Source organism: Symphalangus syndactylus, chromosome 11 (assembly GCF_028878055.3).
Source record: "Symphalangus syndactylus isolate Jambi chromosome 11, NHGRI_mSymSyn1-v2.1_pri, whole genome shotgun sequence".
Lineage (NCBI taxonomy): Eukaryota > Metazoa > Chordata > Mammalia > Primates > Hylobatidae > Symphalangus > Symphalangus syndactylus.
In genome coordinates, this window is record NC_072433.2 from 75,286,496 (window position 1) to 75,304,301 (window position 17,806).

Consider the following 17,806-nt stretch of genomic DNA (forward strand, 5'->3'; position numbering starts at 1 on the left):
TGAATACCCTTTATTTATTTCTCTTTCCTGATTGCCCTAGCCAGAACTTCCAACACTGTGAACAGGAGTGGTGAGAGAGGGCAACCCTCTCTTGTGCCGGTTTTCAAAAGCAATGCTTCCCATTTTTGCCCATTCAGTATGATATTGGCTGTGGGTTTGTCATAAATAGCTCTTATTATTTTGAGATACGTCCCATCAATACCTAGTTTATTGAGAGTTTTTAGCAGGAAGGGCTGTTGAACATTGTCGAAGGCCTTTTCTGCATGTATTGAGATAATCAGGTAGTTTTTGTCTTTGGTTCTCTGTTTATATGCTGGATTATGTTTATTCATTTGTGTATGTTGAACCAGCCTTGCATTCCAGGGATGAAGCCAACTTGATCGTGGTGGATAAGCTTTTTGATGTGCTGCTGGATTCAGTTTGCCAGTATTTTATTTTATTTTATTTTATTTTATTTTATTTTATTTTATTATTTTTTTTTTATTATACTTTAGGTTTTAGGGTACATGTGCACAATGTGCAGGTTTGTTACATATGTATCCATGTGTCATGTTGATTTCCTGCACCCATTAACTCGTCATTTAGCATTAGGTATATCTCCTAATGCTGTCCCTCCCCCCTCCCCCCACCCCACAACAGTCCCCGGAGTATGATGTTCCCCTTCCTGTGTCCATGAGTTCTCATTGTTCAATTCCCACCTATGAGTGAGAACATGCGGTGTTTGGTTTTTTGTCCTTGCGATAGTTTACTGAGAATGATGTTTTCCAATTTCATCCATGTCCCTACAAAGGACACGAACTCATCATTTTTTATGGCTGCATAGTATTCCATGGTGTATATGTGCCACATTTTCTTAATCCAGTCTATCGTTGTTGGACATTTGGGTTGGTTCCAAGTCTTTGCTATTGTGAATAGTGCCGCAATAAACATACGTGTGCATGTGTCTTTATAGCAGCATGATTTATAGTCCTTTGGGTATATACCCAGTAATGGGATGGCTGGGTCAAATGGTATTTCTAGTTCTAGATCCCTGAGGAATCGCCACACTGACTTCCACAATGGTTGAACTAGTTTACAGTCCCACCAACAGTGTAAAAGTGTTTTATAGACGATTTTTGCATCAATGTTCATCAGGGATACTGGTCTAAAATTCTCTTTTTTCGTTGTGTCTCTGCAAGTCTTCGGTATCAGGATGATGTTGGCCTCATAAAATGAATTAGGGAGGATTTCCTCTTTTCCTATTGATTGGAAAAGTTTCAGAAGGAATGGTACCAGCTCCTCCTTGTACCTCTGGTAGAATTCGGCTGTGAATCCATCTGGGCCTGGACTTTTTTTGGTTGGTATGCTATTAATTATTGCCTCAATTTCAGAGCCTGTTATTGGTCTATTCAGGGATTCAACTTCTTCCTGGTCTAGTCTTGGGAGGGTGTATGTGTCCAGAAAGTTATCCATTTCTTCTAGATTTTCTGTTTTATTTGCATAGAGGAATTTATAGTATTCTCTGATGATAGTTTATATTTCTGTGGGATTGGTGGTGATATCCCCTTTATCATTTTTTATTGTGTCTATTTGATTCTTCTCTCTCTTCTTCTTTATTAGTCTTGCTAGTGATCTATCAATTTTGTTGATCTTTTCAAAAAACCAGCTCCTGGATTCATTGATTTTTTGAAGCACTTTTTTGTGTCTCTATTTCCTTCAGTTCTGCTCTGATCTTGGTTATTTCTTGCTTGATGATTCCAAAGTTTTAAAGTAGATAGAGTGATTCACAAGTTCTAATATTTTTCTATTTCTTTCAAACTTAAAAGCACCAAATAGAAAATAATCAAGATGACCCACTGCAATGTTTGCCATCTATCTAGGATTTGAGAAGATAATTCAGGTTGGTTTTAAAAAAAATAATTTTGTTCAGGACACACAAGTGCTAAATACAAGTTTACAAGAATGAAAACCAAGATTAACTCTGAATAAGTGATGGGAAGCAAAGTCAATGGCATGATGATTCCTGGCAAATAGCCATATCATATGTTTCTTTTCATACTGGAGTCCCTAGAGGGCAACAGATACACAGAAAATGAGTTTTGGCTGAACAATGTGTCACCATCTTGAGGCAAAGTCCAGAATGGTGATGCTATGGATGAACCATGAGTTCAAAAGACTCCAATCTGTCTAGGAACATTTCCAAAACTTTATTACAGCATTTTTGTGAGACTATAAAAGGGTGACTTTTAAAAATGTTAAAAAGAGGGACATTCTAAACTAGCATAAAATCAAACACTGCGAAAATTAGCTCTATTGCCTTCATAATTCTACTTAGGCACACACACTGTAAAATTCTTTCAAATTCACCATTGATGTCTGGAAGGAAAAAGTCTTCTCTTTCATGCATTCCCTTCTGGATTTGCTGTTTTCCTGTGTTACCAAGCCCAGTCTTAAAAGAATGGCTCCTTCCCTAAACAAAGAAGGTCCTTGGCTGGTACAGCATAGCTGGACTGTCAGACACTGACAGACTGAAAAGCTACAAATCTGCAATGAACCAACAATAGGGCTCAATGACCTTTAGCACCTTCCCGAGTTGTCTGACCCCATTCCTTTGTCTTTCTCACTTTTAGTTTTGGACATGTTACCTACAGCTCCTTCAAAGATCTGAAGTCATCTTAATGTGTTTCTGTAGAAGTTAAATTCTCAATTTCAGATCCTTTTAGTGAAAGTTAAATTAATTTTTAACATATTCTTTCACCCTGTGAAGATTTTCACAGATATACACAAAGCATGGTCTTTGATTTCTGAGAACTTGTCTCCTGCTGGATATTCTCAATTCCTTCCTGTTAAAATAATAATAATAATAATAATAATAATAATAATAATAATAATAAGGCTAAGCCATTCTGACAGCCTCACTAAAAAATTTTCAGTTTGCACAGTACATAGCAACAAGTGACCTGTTAAATGATGACAAATCCTTCAGATTATGGCTTTAGACCTTTAACCTTTTGACTTTAGGTTGTATCCAGGGAGCAGTCAGAGAGGAAGAATGCAATAAACTGCTTGTAATCTAGTGGTCTCAAAAGAAATTACATCAAAACCAGCTGTTACACCACTAGTCATTAAAGACTGACAACATGTTAACTAACATACGGCCATTATATTGAAAGAGACTTTCCTCCCCACCCACTGCCAAACTACTAGAGGGCTCTTGCTTCACTTAACATCAGAAAATGTGGATGCAACGAAGCAACTCAACACTTAAAACTATCAATAAGTGAGTTGCATTTGGTTGAGACATGACCTCTTTATTTTAATATTTTTGAGGAATCTGGCCAATTTAGAACATTGTGGTTTAGATGTCTTCGCAGTTAGAATAACTTTTCTTTGGATTGTTAAATGTGTGTGTTTGTGTAGGATTGCAGCTCTCTTTCCTCCCATCTGCCTTTTGAAATGAAGAAAATTGATGCAAGGATTTTAATGATAAAATACAATTCCCCAGGTACCACTTCTGCGTTCTTTTGCTTGAAATGTTGAAGGACTTTGTGTTGGATGTCACACTAGTCTATGTCTGACAACCAACGACATGTCAAAGCTGTGGCATAAAAGCTTGAAATGTAGTGCACATCTTTCTGGGGATTGTCATCCAGCCACACCAGCATTTAAAATATAGCAAACAGTCCTGGTAGGCTTCCAAGATAAAACCCAAAATTAGTCTGGGAGGCACACAGTGGTGGTTTAAAAACATGGGGTGGAAAACATGTTGCTAAGTGCCTGTTACAGACACAACCTGTATAAAACAGAGAGAATGCCAAGGGCATCCAAAGAAGAGAAGATGTCTTTGCCCGCCTGGGAAACCAAACATTTGAACAAGAGGGAAAAACCAGTGACACAGCCAGAGGCCAAATTCAGCAAGCAGCACCATTCCTGAGGCATCTTTATGACCTTGCTCTCTGTCAGGCAGAGTTCTGTAAGCAATCCCCTCAAACTCTTTCTGCATTTTGCTGATTTCTAGCACTAAATTCTATTTTGATTTTTTGTAGTTGAACATATTCTAAATTTTAAAGCAGATTCAGCCCAAAATTAAATATCCATTTTGGATAGAAAAAACAACTACAACCAAGATGTGATCTTATGAGGCTAACAACATATTTTTTGATCTGTAGATGCATGGCCAAGTCTTTATGCAGTGAGGGTGTATGGAAGTTTTGTTCCTTTTTTTTTACTCAAATACCAAGAATAAAAATTTGGTATGCCTTTGTTTGTTCATTCACTTGCTGCATAATTGTCAGCTGGCAGCCTAGCTTAGTGCTAGGCCTAATTCAACCAAACATGAGGCCAGGATTTACACTCCTACTTGTTGCTTTTTTTTTTTTTTCCTGGAGAAACAAGGTCTTTCTGTGTTGTCCAGGCTGGTCTCAAGTGCCTGGCCTCAAGCAATTCTCCTGTCTCAGCCTCCCAAAGTGCTGGGATTACAGGTGTCAGTCACCATGCCAAGGCAACTTGTTGCTCTTTATTGTGAGATTGAACAAAGGGGAGTGGAGTTAAGGAACCCACATTTGAACCATATCTGTAAAATGCAGTTGTTAAGGCCAATGCTCTCAAATTTCACAGATTTTTTGAATGAAAATTCTATAAAATAAAATGCATGAAAGTGTTCTGTATAATTTATGCAATGTATAGAAGAATTAATAATTTTATTACCTTCTGCAACTACCTAATTATCTAGTAGAGTGAGTGGTGACCATGCATCCTGGGACTATCTCCACTGTGTGCAAGGTTAATCCCACATGAATGTTCTTACTGCTGGAACCTCTGATATTGACCCCGTAAGGGACCCTAAAATATTCATTAGTAAGTAAAATGTTAGTGATGCTCATATGTCAGGTATTCCTGATGGTTATAATAATAATACATTTGGTACTTGTCTCGCCACTAGTAAGTGGGGAAAAAACAATTCGACCTTCACCGGCACTCTAACTGCACCCCTGCATTGTTAATCCACAAACATTTTCTTGTCTTATTTTTTAAATTAAGCTGAACAGAAAGATACATACCACATGTTCTTACTTATGTGTAGAATCTAGAAGAACTGAACTAGAAACAAAGAGTAGAATGGTATGTACCAGAAGCTGGGGTTGGGGAAGCGGTGGGGAGAGGACAGTTGAAGGGTACAGAGTCTCAGTTAGACACCTACATATTCTGAAAGGGATTGTAATAACTTGTTTATATACTTATTTACATAATCCATGACACTTTTCCACTCTTTTACCCTTGTTAAGGTGGAGCAACTCTCCATATATTGGTAATACTTATGTCTTCCCTTTCCAGTGAAAATTCTCACCCTGGCATGCTTGTTTCGTTTTATGTTTTTAGGAAGATTCCATGTTGCATGTGACGTGTGAGTGAATATAGTACACCCCTTTTTTACACTCTTCCCAATTCACAGGTTTGCCTGGTTTGTCTCAAAATGTTTTTCTACAATCTCAGAAATAGATCCTATGTCAGCCCATGTTTATATTCTGTGACCATGCTTGATTGGGCCAAGGGTAGACATGTGACCTAAGTCCAATCAATCAGATCCTGTTGCCCTAATTATGGAATTAAGACTTAGAAACTGTCAGTTAGAATATTTCTACATGTGGCACAAAACATAACCTATAAATTCATAGATTGTAAGAGATGTGTCTGTGAAGAAAAAGTGGGGAACTAAGTGTGAAGATGGGTATGTTAATTTGTTCTGCTATGATAACCGTTTAAAAATATATATGTATCTTATAACATTGTGTTTTATACCTTCAATAAGATTTTTGAAATTAAAAAGTAACTGTCAGAGAAGCATAAAGCAGAGATTCATAAAGAAGCCAAAAATAGAGGGTTCAGTTACTTGTATCACAACTTTTCATATGCATGGGTAAAACTCTGTTTCACAAGACATTCCTGTATCTCTATAATACATTCCATATTTTGTTATTGTTAGCCTATATAAAATTAATTTATGTTACATGAAAAGTCCTAAAAAATATAGGGAGATTTCATACTAACCTAAAAACTCTTAATAGCCTAAGGGAGGTGAGAAAAATAGAGAGAATATTTAGGTCAAAAAGAAATTCCTAGAAAAATTTTATACGTTTATCATAAGAAGTAACATACAATGAAAATTATGCAAGATTTGGTTATATTAAATCTATCACGTTGGTGATTCATTATATTTTTGGAGCAGATTCTTGCATCAGCTAAGAGTCAGACCAAATGACCACTAAATTTTTGTCACACTGTTGCCCGATTTTTATCTTTGAGTTGACAAAAAATATATAGAGAGATATACAAAATGTCATATTGTTTGTATAATTAAAAGATATTTTCATAGGACCAAGAGTCAGTAACACTCAAAAAGCAATGAACACACCTAGTCTCTCTCAGTCTCAGAACTCCTAGAGAAGTAGCTTATTCCAGGGCAGGGACAGAACATAGAAGATGAGCCTGGAATATTTTGTTATGCCAGAAAGTGCCAAAAATAAATTGATAGGGGTATGTAACAAGAACAGAGAAGCCTACTTGAAGTAGCCCCCACTGACCAAATCTGGGACAATTTGTTTACCAAAATAATTAAGAACAATAATTAATCTAAAACATTGAAAAAATAGGAATTCATAAGGCCATACCATTAATTAATTATTAAGAAGAAAAGGCTTTTTGTTACAGTTGATTGTCAATTACCAACTGATAAATGTGGAAAGAGTGCTGAGGTTGGAAAATCAGCATTTTGCAAGCATCATAATTAAGACTAGGTCAGACAAAAATTATCAATAAATGCTGAATCTAGAGAGAAATTTTGCAAGAAGTAAAATATTTTCATGAACTTAAATGGTGTCCTCACCGGCTGCATATTAATAACAAGGAAAAAAATAGCAATTATACTATGGAGAAATTAAACCCTTTGACCACATGATCAAAAATACTATTATATTGAAAGTAATGGCAAAAAACACAATTAATTTTGCACCAACTTAACATCAGCAATGATGAACAGATGGACATCATGCATCTCTAGGTGTAATACCCTGAGAAGGTCAAAACATCACCTATGTAGTGTTTTGGCCAAGAATAAATAAACTGAATCTGAAGTTTCATTTTAAAATAACTAGACAAATCCAAATTGAGAAATGTTATATTTTTAAAAGGGGAGAAATATCAATGCCATTTAAGGTAAAGAAAGGCTATGGAAATGTGACAAATTAAAAGAGTCTAAAAAAACATGGCAATTAGGTGCATTATCTGCCCTGGATTCTGTACTGGGGAAAAAAATATGCTGTAAAGGGCATTATGGGATCAATTTTAAAAACTGGAAAATGGACAATAATTTAAAATATTGTATCAATGTTAAATTTACTGAAGTTGACCATTACACTGTGGATATGTGGGAGGCTATCCCTATTAGCAAATACACACTGAAGTTATTAGGAACACACTGAAAGGCCATGTAGTATATAATTTACCCTGAAATGGTTCAGAAAACAATAGAGAGAGAGAGAGAGACAGAGAGAGAATAGACAGAGCAAAGTATAAAACAAATGTGGCAAAATGTTCACATAGGTGATTCTGGGCAAAAGCTTTGAATGTTCTTTGAACTATTTTTATTCTTGCATTTTTTCTTTAAGTTTGAAATTATTTCCAAATCAAAAGTTTAATTTTAAAAAAGATCTGTTCAGAGACCAGAATGAGACCATGGGAAATGTCTAATGAGGCATCTCAAACTGTTCTAAGGGATGTCAATAGGTGTTCTGAAAATATAAATAGTTCAAATTTAAACAAAGTTTAAAATGTTAGGATAAGAAAAAATACAAGTTTCTTTATTGAAAAACTCAGAACCTTCCTTATGTTACTGATGGTGATGGTGAAACTCTAAAAAAAAGTTGGGTGGGGGGCTTTAGCTTGAAGTGTTTACCAATTTACCAAATTGGTAAATTTACGCAATTTCTCTTGCACATAGGCATGATTTAGCAGCTTTCTTCTCTAGCACTACTTACCAATTGGTAAATTTACCAATTTCCCAAATATCTTTGGGCACTGAACTCCTTTTTATTCTCCTATCTACAGGGAGAAAGTTTAGACTTTGATTTTTAATTTTGCCCAAGATTCTTATTCTTGTAAATCAGAATCAAAGTAATTAATGTTTCCAGAATACTTATTCTGTGCCAGTGCACTATTTTTCATTATTGTAAGTGTATGAAGAAGTTACTCTCACCTCCATTGAATAGATACAGCTCAATAATAACTTACTTATACATTTTTAAATAACTGCAAGAGTGTAATTGGATTATTTGTAACTCAAAGATAAATGTTTGAGGGGAGGAATACCCCATTCTCCATGATGTGCTTATTTCGTATTGCATGCCTGTATCAAAACATCACATGTACTCCATAAATCTATACACCTACTATATACCCACAACAATTAAAAATTAAATAGGTACAGCTCAGAGAGGTCATGCTACTTACCAAGGTCACACATCTAATAAATCAGAAGACTGACATGAACTTTGGATACCTGGCTCTGAAGTTGAGTTTGACCTCGACGCTATACTGTCAAATCAATTACTGCCAAAATCTAGACCCTTCACTCCCAATCTTAACTTCTCCCTAAATTACTAAATAAAATGACCTAATTTATTTTCTATCTTAATTTTCAATCATTTAAAGAGTTGAACAATCTACTAATTATCATGGTGCTTTGATTATATGTCCTTCATTTTTATATTTAACAATGAAAAGTAAATTTCTTATATTTCCTGATACATATGACAATTATCTCAAATACTAAGGCACACAGTTTACCTTAAATAATTCTAATTTCTGCATTGTTCGTGTGTTGTCTCATATGTCTAAGGCAATAGCCTCTCACTTCTAGAGACTTCAGAATATTATTATTATTATTAAGTAACATTTACATAGCACTTTATATTGCCAAGTGTTTTGCAATTAATTCTAGCAGTTGTTCCTCCCAGGATTCTCCTAATGTAAGACAGCGGTTTGTTAAATCCTCTGAATAGACCACAAATGAAAATTATTTCAAATAGGTCTAGTGGAACTTTTTCTAAGTTTCAAGACCACTCTTTTGGGTGCTACAATTAGCAATGCCTCTCAAGAGCACAACCCGAGAAACATGGCCAATGAAATCATCATCAATTCAAAAAGTTGATAGTGCTAGAGAAGAAAGCTGCTAAATCATGCCTATGTGCAAGATAAGTTGTGTCTAAAATATTTTTACTGCTGATTAGTTTCTGAAGTTAGTTGCACATCAGGCTAATTTTCTTTCCACTTGTAATTTTCAAGAATCTTCACTGTAGGCTAGCCTTTGAATTCCTACTTTAATGGAAGTTCTAAACAGCTCCTTACTTTGATATGTATTACAATAACATTTCATGAAAAGAAGAACATGGATCTGTTATCTAATAATGAAGAATTGTGGTACAAACAGCAATGCTTGTCTTAGCAACCACTGATGTAGAAATTGACAGCTTTTAGGCTGCAGTTTCCTCTGCCCAACTTGGCTGGTAACTTTCCAATGAAATGACAGTTTGCGGGCATGCAAAGCCACTAGACATGCACAGCTAATTGTATGTCTACAAGAACAACATTGTGATCTTAGTTACTGTTTATGTTACTTGCTTAAGTTTATCAATCAAAATCTACCAGAAACAGAGCCAATGGTGAAGCCAGCTACAAAGGTGAATTCAGGTATCAGCTTTCTGTTTACAAAGAACAAAACAGTGTGGACATTGCCCTAATGTCTAAATTATAAAATTGTGGCGTGATTGATTAAAATTATTAACTATGTTCAGTAATTAGATCAACTCCACAAAGGAGATTCAAACCAAAGTCGAGTTTTGGGAAACATTTTCTGTGTCTCTCTTCAGCCTGAGTGTCCAGCCTCATTTTCTTTTTTATTTTATTTTATTTTATTTTATTTTATTATTATTATACTTTAGGTTTTAGGGTACATGTGCACAATGTGCAGGTTTGTTACATATGTATCCATGTGCCATGTTGTTTTGCTGCACCCATTAACTCATCATTTAGCATTAGGTATATCTCCTAATGCTGTCCCTTCCCCCTCCCCCCATCCCACAACAGTCCCTGGAGTGTGATGTTCGCCTTCCTGTGTCCATGAGTTCTCATTGTTCAATTCCCACCTATGAGTGAGAACATGCGGTGTTTGGTTTTTTGTCCTTGTGATAGTTTACTGAGAATGATGTTTTCCAGTTTCATCCATGTCCCTACAAAGGACATGAACTCATCATTTTTATGGCTGCATAGTATTCCATGGTGTATATGTGCCACATTTTCTTAATCCAGTCTATCGTTGTTGGACATTTGGGTTGGTTCCAAGTCTTTGCTATTGTGAATAGTGCCGCAATAAACATACGTGTGCATGTGTCTTTATAGCAGCATGATTTATAGTCCTTTGGGCATATGCCCAGTAATGGGATGGCTGGGTCAAATGGTATTTCTAGTTCTAGATCCCTGAGGAATCGCCACACTGACTTCCACAATGGTTGAACTAGTTTACAGTCCCATCAACAGTGTAAAAGTGTTCCTGTTTCTCCACATCCTCTCTAGCACCTGTTGTTTCCTGACTTTTTAATGATGGCCATTCTAACTGATGTGAGATGGTATCTCATTGTGGTTTTGATTTGCATTTCTCTGATGGCCAGTGACGATGAGCATTTTTTCTTGTGTTTTTTGGCTGCATAAATGTCTTCTTTTGAGAAGTGTCTGTTCATGTCCTTCACCCACTTTTTGATGGGGTTGTTTGTTTTTTTCTTGTAAATTTGTTTGAGTTCATTGTAGATTCTGGATATTAGCCCTTTGTCAGATGAGTAGGTTGCAAAAATGTTCTCCCATTCTGTAGGTTGCCTGTTCACTCTGATGGTAGTTTCTTTTGCTGTGCAGAAGCTCTTTAGTTTAATTAGATCCCATTTGTCAATTTTGGCTTTTGTTGCCATTGCTTTTGGTGTTTTAGACATGAAGTCCTTGCCCACACCTATGTCCTGAATAGTATTGCCTAGGTTTTCTTGTAGGGTTTTTATGGTTTTAGGTCTAACATGTAAGTCTTTAATCCATCTTGAATTAATTTTTGTATAAGGTGTAAGGAAGGGATCCAGTTTCCGCTTTCTACATATGGCTAGCCAGTTTTCCCAGCACCATTTATTAAATAGGGAAATCCTTTTCCCATTGCTTGTTTTTGTCAGGTTTGTCAAAGATCAGATAGTTGTAGCTATGCGGCATTATTTCTGAGGGCTCTGTTCTGTTCCATTGATCTATGTCTCTGTTGTGGTACCAGTACTATGCTGTTTTGGTTACTGTAGCCTCGTAGTATAGTTTGAAGTCAGGTAGCATGATGCCTCCAGCTTTGTTCTTTTGGCTTAGGATTGACTTGGTGATGCGGGCTCTTGTTTGGTTCCATATGAACTTTAAAGTAGTTTTTTCCAATTCTGTGAAGAAAGTCATTGGTAGCTTGATGGGGATGGCATTGAATCTATAAATTACCTTGGGCAGTATGGCCATTTTCATGATATTGATTCTTCCAACCCATGAGCATGGAATGTTCTTCCATTTGTTTGTATCCTCTTTTATTTCATTGAGCCGTGGTTTGTAGTTCTCCTTGAAGAGGTCCTTCACATCCCTTGTAAGTTGGATTCCTAGGTATTTTATTCTCTTTGAAGCAATTGTGAATGGGAGTTCACTCATGATTTGGCTCTCTGTTTGTCTGTTAATGGTGTATAGGAATGCTTGTGATTTTTGAACATTGATTTTGTATCCTGAGACTTTGCTGAAGTTGCTAATCAGCTTAAGGAGATTTTGGGCTGAGACAATGGGGTTTTCTAGATATACAATCATGTCATCTGCAAACAGGGACAATTTGACTTCCTCTTTTCCTAATTGAATACCCTTTATTTCCTTCTCCTGTCTGATTGCCCTGGCCAGAACTTCCAACACTATGTTGAACAGGAGTGGTGAGAGAGGGCATCCCTGTCTTGTGCCAGTTTTCAAAGGGAATGCTTCCAGTTTTTGCCCATTTAGAAAGATATTGCCAGCCTCATTTTCAGCTACATTGAGCCCTCATAGGTTATTGCATCTAAGGCTTTGCCAAGACCTAATGCTCTCCCATGTCCATTTCTCTCTTCTCCTCCCTCTCCCTCAAATCCTAACTGCTTCCCCATCTTCTTGTCAAATTTTACTCTTTCTTTTTAATCCCTGCCATATGTGGTGGCTCACGTCTGTAATCCCAACACTTTGGGAAGCTGGGACAGGAGGATTACATGAGCCCAGGAGTCTGAGACATGCTTTGGCAACATGGTGAGACCCTGACTCTATAACAAGTGAAATAAAATAAAAATTAGTTAGGTGTAGTCACCACTGCACTCTAGCCTGGCCAACAGTGTGAGACGTTGTCACTAAAATAAAAACAAACAAAACAAAAACAAAAACAAAAAACCTTGCCCAGGCATTACATCCTCTGTTCCTCTGTTTAAATTCTTCTTGACCTCCAATTTCTACCTTACAGTTGTAGGTTATTGTTATCTCTCCAATGTCCTTCTTGTTCTTTTTATTTTTATTGTTTTACTCATCCAGTGGATTTATAATGATTTGTTTGTAAGTATATGTGATCCACGAAACCATGGCACCTGGAAAGTGGGCACAGACTATGTCCTACTCCTTCTTTTATCTAAGGACCTAGTAGTGTAATGACACATCGTAGGCCATCAGTGAATACTAAAATGATCAGCTGACCTTTAACTAGGTCCACCTAGGAGAATTAACAGCTAAGAGATTAAAAAACATGTTAAGATAATAATGAATGGTATATATTAGTTTTATAGCTTTTTGGGTAAAATGATCTGGAGACATTTTAAAAAATTGAACAATATGGAAAACACAAAAAAGAAAGTAACAAATTACCAGTTATCCATAGATAACTAGTCACATATACATTAATATGCGTTCATAAACATGAGTATACAATTCTACAGACATGGCATAATTTTACATAAACCCTTATGTAATCTGATTTTATTAACTCAATTATATATGGTATAGATACTTTTCTATGTCAATAAATATAACCTAAGTCTCATTCCAGTGACAGCAGAGTAGTTGATAATATGGACATAACATACTTCAATATGTTACAAATAAATTACTGTATTCAATTTTTCATTATCGGAAATATTGTTACAATGATGTTTCTGCTAAAAATATGTTACTATGGAACCCTTGGGCCACTATTCATGGGATTGTAAAATGGAATAGCCATTGTGGAAGACAGTATGGTGGTTCCTCAAAAAATAAAAAAAAATAGAATTATCACATGATTCAGCAATTCCACTTCTGGGTATATACCTAAAAGAACTGAAAACAAGATGTTGAAGAGATATTTGTGGACCCATGTGTATAGCAGCAGCTTTATTCACAATAGCTAAAACGTGGAAGCTACCCAAGTATGCATCAATGGATGAATAGATGAACAAAATGTGGTACACACATGCGAAGGAATATTATTCAGCCTTAAAAAGGAAGGAAGTTCTGACCTATGCTACAACATGAGTGAACCTTAAGGACATTACACGAAGTGAAATAATCCAGTTACAAACAGACAAACACTGTATGATTCTACTGTGAGGCACTTAGAGTAGTTAAAATCATAGAGATAGAAAGTAGAATAGCAGGGACTAGAGGAAGGAGGAATAGAAGTTGTTGTTAATGGGTATTGAGTTTCATTTTACAAGATGAAAAAGAATTATGAAGAGAGATGATGGTGATGTTTGCACAACATTACAAATGTATTTAATACCATTGAATTATATACTTACAAACAGTTAACATAACATCATAAATTTTATGTTATATGTATTTTACCACAATAAAAAAATGGAAAAAAAATGTATGAGTGACAATTATTAGTGAGACAAAGCATCTTTTCATATGTTTACTGTTCATTTGTATTCCTCTTTTGTAATTTACTATTATAGCCTGTTGTTCTAGTATTTTGACAAGCATTTCATGAAGGATTGCCAGTGCTTCTCAACAGAGAGATGTAACTAATGTTGGAACTTCAGGTATGGAGTCAAGGGAATGTGGAAGAATATTTGTGATGCATGTGCCTTTAAGTGCCTATCAGATACTAGAACTTTACAGGCTCTTGCCAGGAATAACAATAGCACTGTGTGATATGCTCAATTTGTAGAAATATGGGCTTCACCTTTGCTGGTATTTCCATTGTGAGGTAAGGAGTTTAGAAAATCAGTGTGTTTGTCTATCAGATTTTTTGCTTTTCTTCAAAGTAATCCCTCACAATGTTCACTAAAAAATATTTAAGACTAAGTTACTGACCTCAGAGATTTTATTTAGGGTTTACATGTCACTATGCAATCTGTTTTTCCCACAGGAATTTAAAATAAACATATTAAAATAGAATTTACATATTTGAAATTACAATCTGAAAGCTGATTTATTTTCTGGAGATTTCTATGGCCTATATTTAACTATAATATTTGACACGATCTATTTCCCAAACCATGCTCTATCTTTCTGAGATCTTTAATCCTACAGGGTAAAATAAGACAGTTTCAAGTATAGCTCTAAATACACACCTGTGTATCCCTTTTGTGTCACAATTCACAGTGGCTTTGTTGATCTCTAAAGTACTAAAATGAATTTGATTTTCATGCCATAAACACCATTATTCTGAGCAATTGAAAGATTAGTAGGTGAGAGTCTGGGTAGTGTTGTTTTCTAAGCAAAAATGGAAAAGCAAAGTTTCAGGATCGATTTTTGTCAGATATGTGAACACCCGTTCTATAGAATTTAGCTCCTGTTTTGACAGCTTATTGAATACTCCCTCAACTTTTCCCGCCTGTTAATGTCTCCCATTAATTAATACCCATTCTCTATTCGCAGTTTTGATAGAATAGCAGTAGTTGTTAACACAACACTCATAATCACAATTGTACAGGTATGTATTTTGTCTGTGTTATGTGTAAGCCTCAGATATTAAATATTAGGAGAAAAGTAAAGAAAATTTCTAGAAATAAAATTGTTTTGTAATAACAATAAGAATGGTTTTTATTTCATTTTTTTCCTTTCCTTATGCTGGTATCAAACTCCATAAAATATCTCCCTATATTTCCTTTATTTTTTGTATGAGTAAGACTACAATAATTGGATTTAAAATTTTTTTAATACATATGGAAGACACTGTTTTGTTACTTGGTAGAACCGGGGAGCAACATTTTACAATGCAAATAATGGTCATCAAGGGATGTGACATGTTCAAATACAATTTCTCCCTTAGGGTTCAAAGTAATTTAGAAATATATAACCTTTCAACATTTTTAAAGTGTGCAGAATTTTGGTACAATGTTTCTCCAAATTTTTAAGAGCGTAACATTCTGAAAAACAACGACAATTAAGTTTTACTGGAGGAGCTGAGGATGGTGACTGGTATAGATCTTCATATGAGTTTTTAAAAGTTATGCATGTGCATTTATAAAAATTTGACTATACAAAAACCTTTTTTAAAAAAACAATTTTAATATTCATACAAATATTTTGGATGGTTTTGTGTTTTCCTGCAAGGTTTTTTTTTTCCTGTACATCTATGTTTATTACACAATTGTGACATCACATCAAAAGCATATCCCCATGTTACTACATCTTTTTCAAAACCATTATTTTAATGTCTGAATTAAATACTGTTGAGTACAATTAGTAAACACTGAAAGTTTACTTAGTAATTCTCCTATAATTAAGCATTTGCTTGACTCTTTAAAAAACTATAAATAAATCTCTGAAAAGCATCATAATGCCTACCCTCAAATTTAAAATTGTTGCTTTAAGATAAGTTTCTAAAAATGGAATTATTAGCTCAAAATACATACTTACATGTGTTTTTACAAAGAAATATATATGTATTCATACAGCATATGTATTTTGTGTATTTATGTGTGTATATATAATATATATTTTATATACGTGTATATGCATGTAACTGAAAATTGAAAAGTGGTTCCTGCAATTATGTATATATATATATATGAGAGAGAGAGAGAACTAGTTGCACTCCTGCCAGCAATAAGCTGAACTCTGAATTTCATAGAACCATTGCAAGCATTGGGGGTTACAATTTTTTTCATCTTTTTTAGTTGATTGGTCAAAAGAAGGAGGTTATTTGACTTCTCTTTTAATTTATGTTTATTTGACTATCAGACAGATTTGTTGCAATATAATTCTAGACTACAGCAAAGATTTCACTTATAGTTAGAAATGTGACCAATAAAAAAGATATAAAATTTTAATTATTTATAAAATAAGTTATTTCTAAAGTATGACTGAAACTGCAACTAAATTTACTAGTGTCTACTAACTTTCTCCCTAAAGTAAATCAAAGACTATCGCTATGCATAAGTGAGTTTCGGGGTAATAAAAGAAAATCATTTTGAAAGCAACTGGCTAGAAACAAGTCTTCCCTGCTTTTTGGGGGAGAGGGGGCAACTTGAACTACTCTACTCTGAAAATCCATTTTGGATTTAGGATTAAGGAAATTTTTTGCTTTTTCTATCAAGAGCTACTGGGAAACAAAAAAGAAATCAAGACTTCATTTTAAAAAAATGACGTATTTTTTATGAGAGAAATACAAAACTTTGGCTATTGATAATAGATTATTAAAGAGAAAAAAATTGAATCTTTCTGCAGAGATTTACAACAGTTATTTAAATATAATCTTTAGTTCACTGTCATAGTCAGTTAAGAAAAACAGAGGAAGGGAGGAACAGAAGAGAGAAGCAACAAAATGAAAAGATAGAAGAAAAAAGGGAAAAAAGAGAGACAAGTAAACAGGAGAAATACAGCCACAGCTACAGAAAGGAAGGAAGACAAGTAAGCACAGAGCCATAAAGGAAGGAAAAAAGAGGAGAGTTGGGTTGAAGTCTGTGAGGGGAGTGTTAGTTCAAGCTAAAGAAAGCTACTTTGGTCACACTGTGGCGTGTGCTGGGACATGAACCCCTGATTGTTGTTAGCTTTTGTGATCACTGCTTTCAAATGCTGACTTAGTGTCAGAACGCTGATGAACTGTTGAGCAATATAAACGTGAGATCATACCTAGGTTTCCATAATTGTCTTTGATGGAACATTTAAACGATAAAATCAAAAGGCAAATCAATTAACACAAAAACTTTTTGTTCAAGAGTACGACTGAGAGAAAGAAGAGGAGAGTGGTTCCTGCAATTATGTCAAATTCAGCTTGAGTTTAATAATGAAGCACCAACCTAAACAATTTCCTAAGAAGTGTGTTCAGCCCACCAGTTATCTGCACAAGTAGCTCCTGGGCAAGGGTTGCCTAATTTCATAATATAAGGATAAATTATTTTCTCATTAACTTGGAACAATAGTGAAGCACTGGTTTATTTTTATTTTTGATTATTTTTTACATAAGTATGTTTTTCTTCCTTCCAAAAGAAACCACCAGGGAAGCCTCATTTTCATTACATTAATATGGTGTGCCATTCTTGGCGGGGAACTGTAGGTGTTGCTGAAGCTACATAGCAGAAAAAGCTAGGCCAGGCCTCTAATTCTTTGGCTTATTACAGTTCTATTTTAGCCCTGTCCTCTTTTTCCCACTCAAATTCTGTAGCCTAGCATGTGTTTGGATATGCTGCGTCCTCCAGTTCTTCACACTAAATATACTCTCAGAAGCCACGAGCAAAACTTGCAGATGAGTCATTCTGTTTGGAAGACTCAGCTCCATGGTGGACAGCTCGTA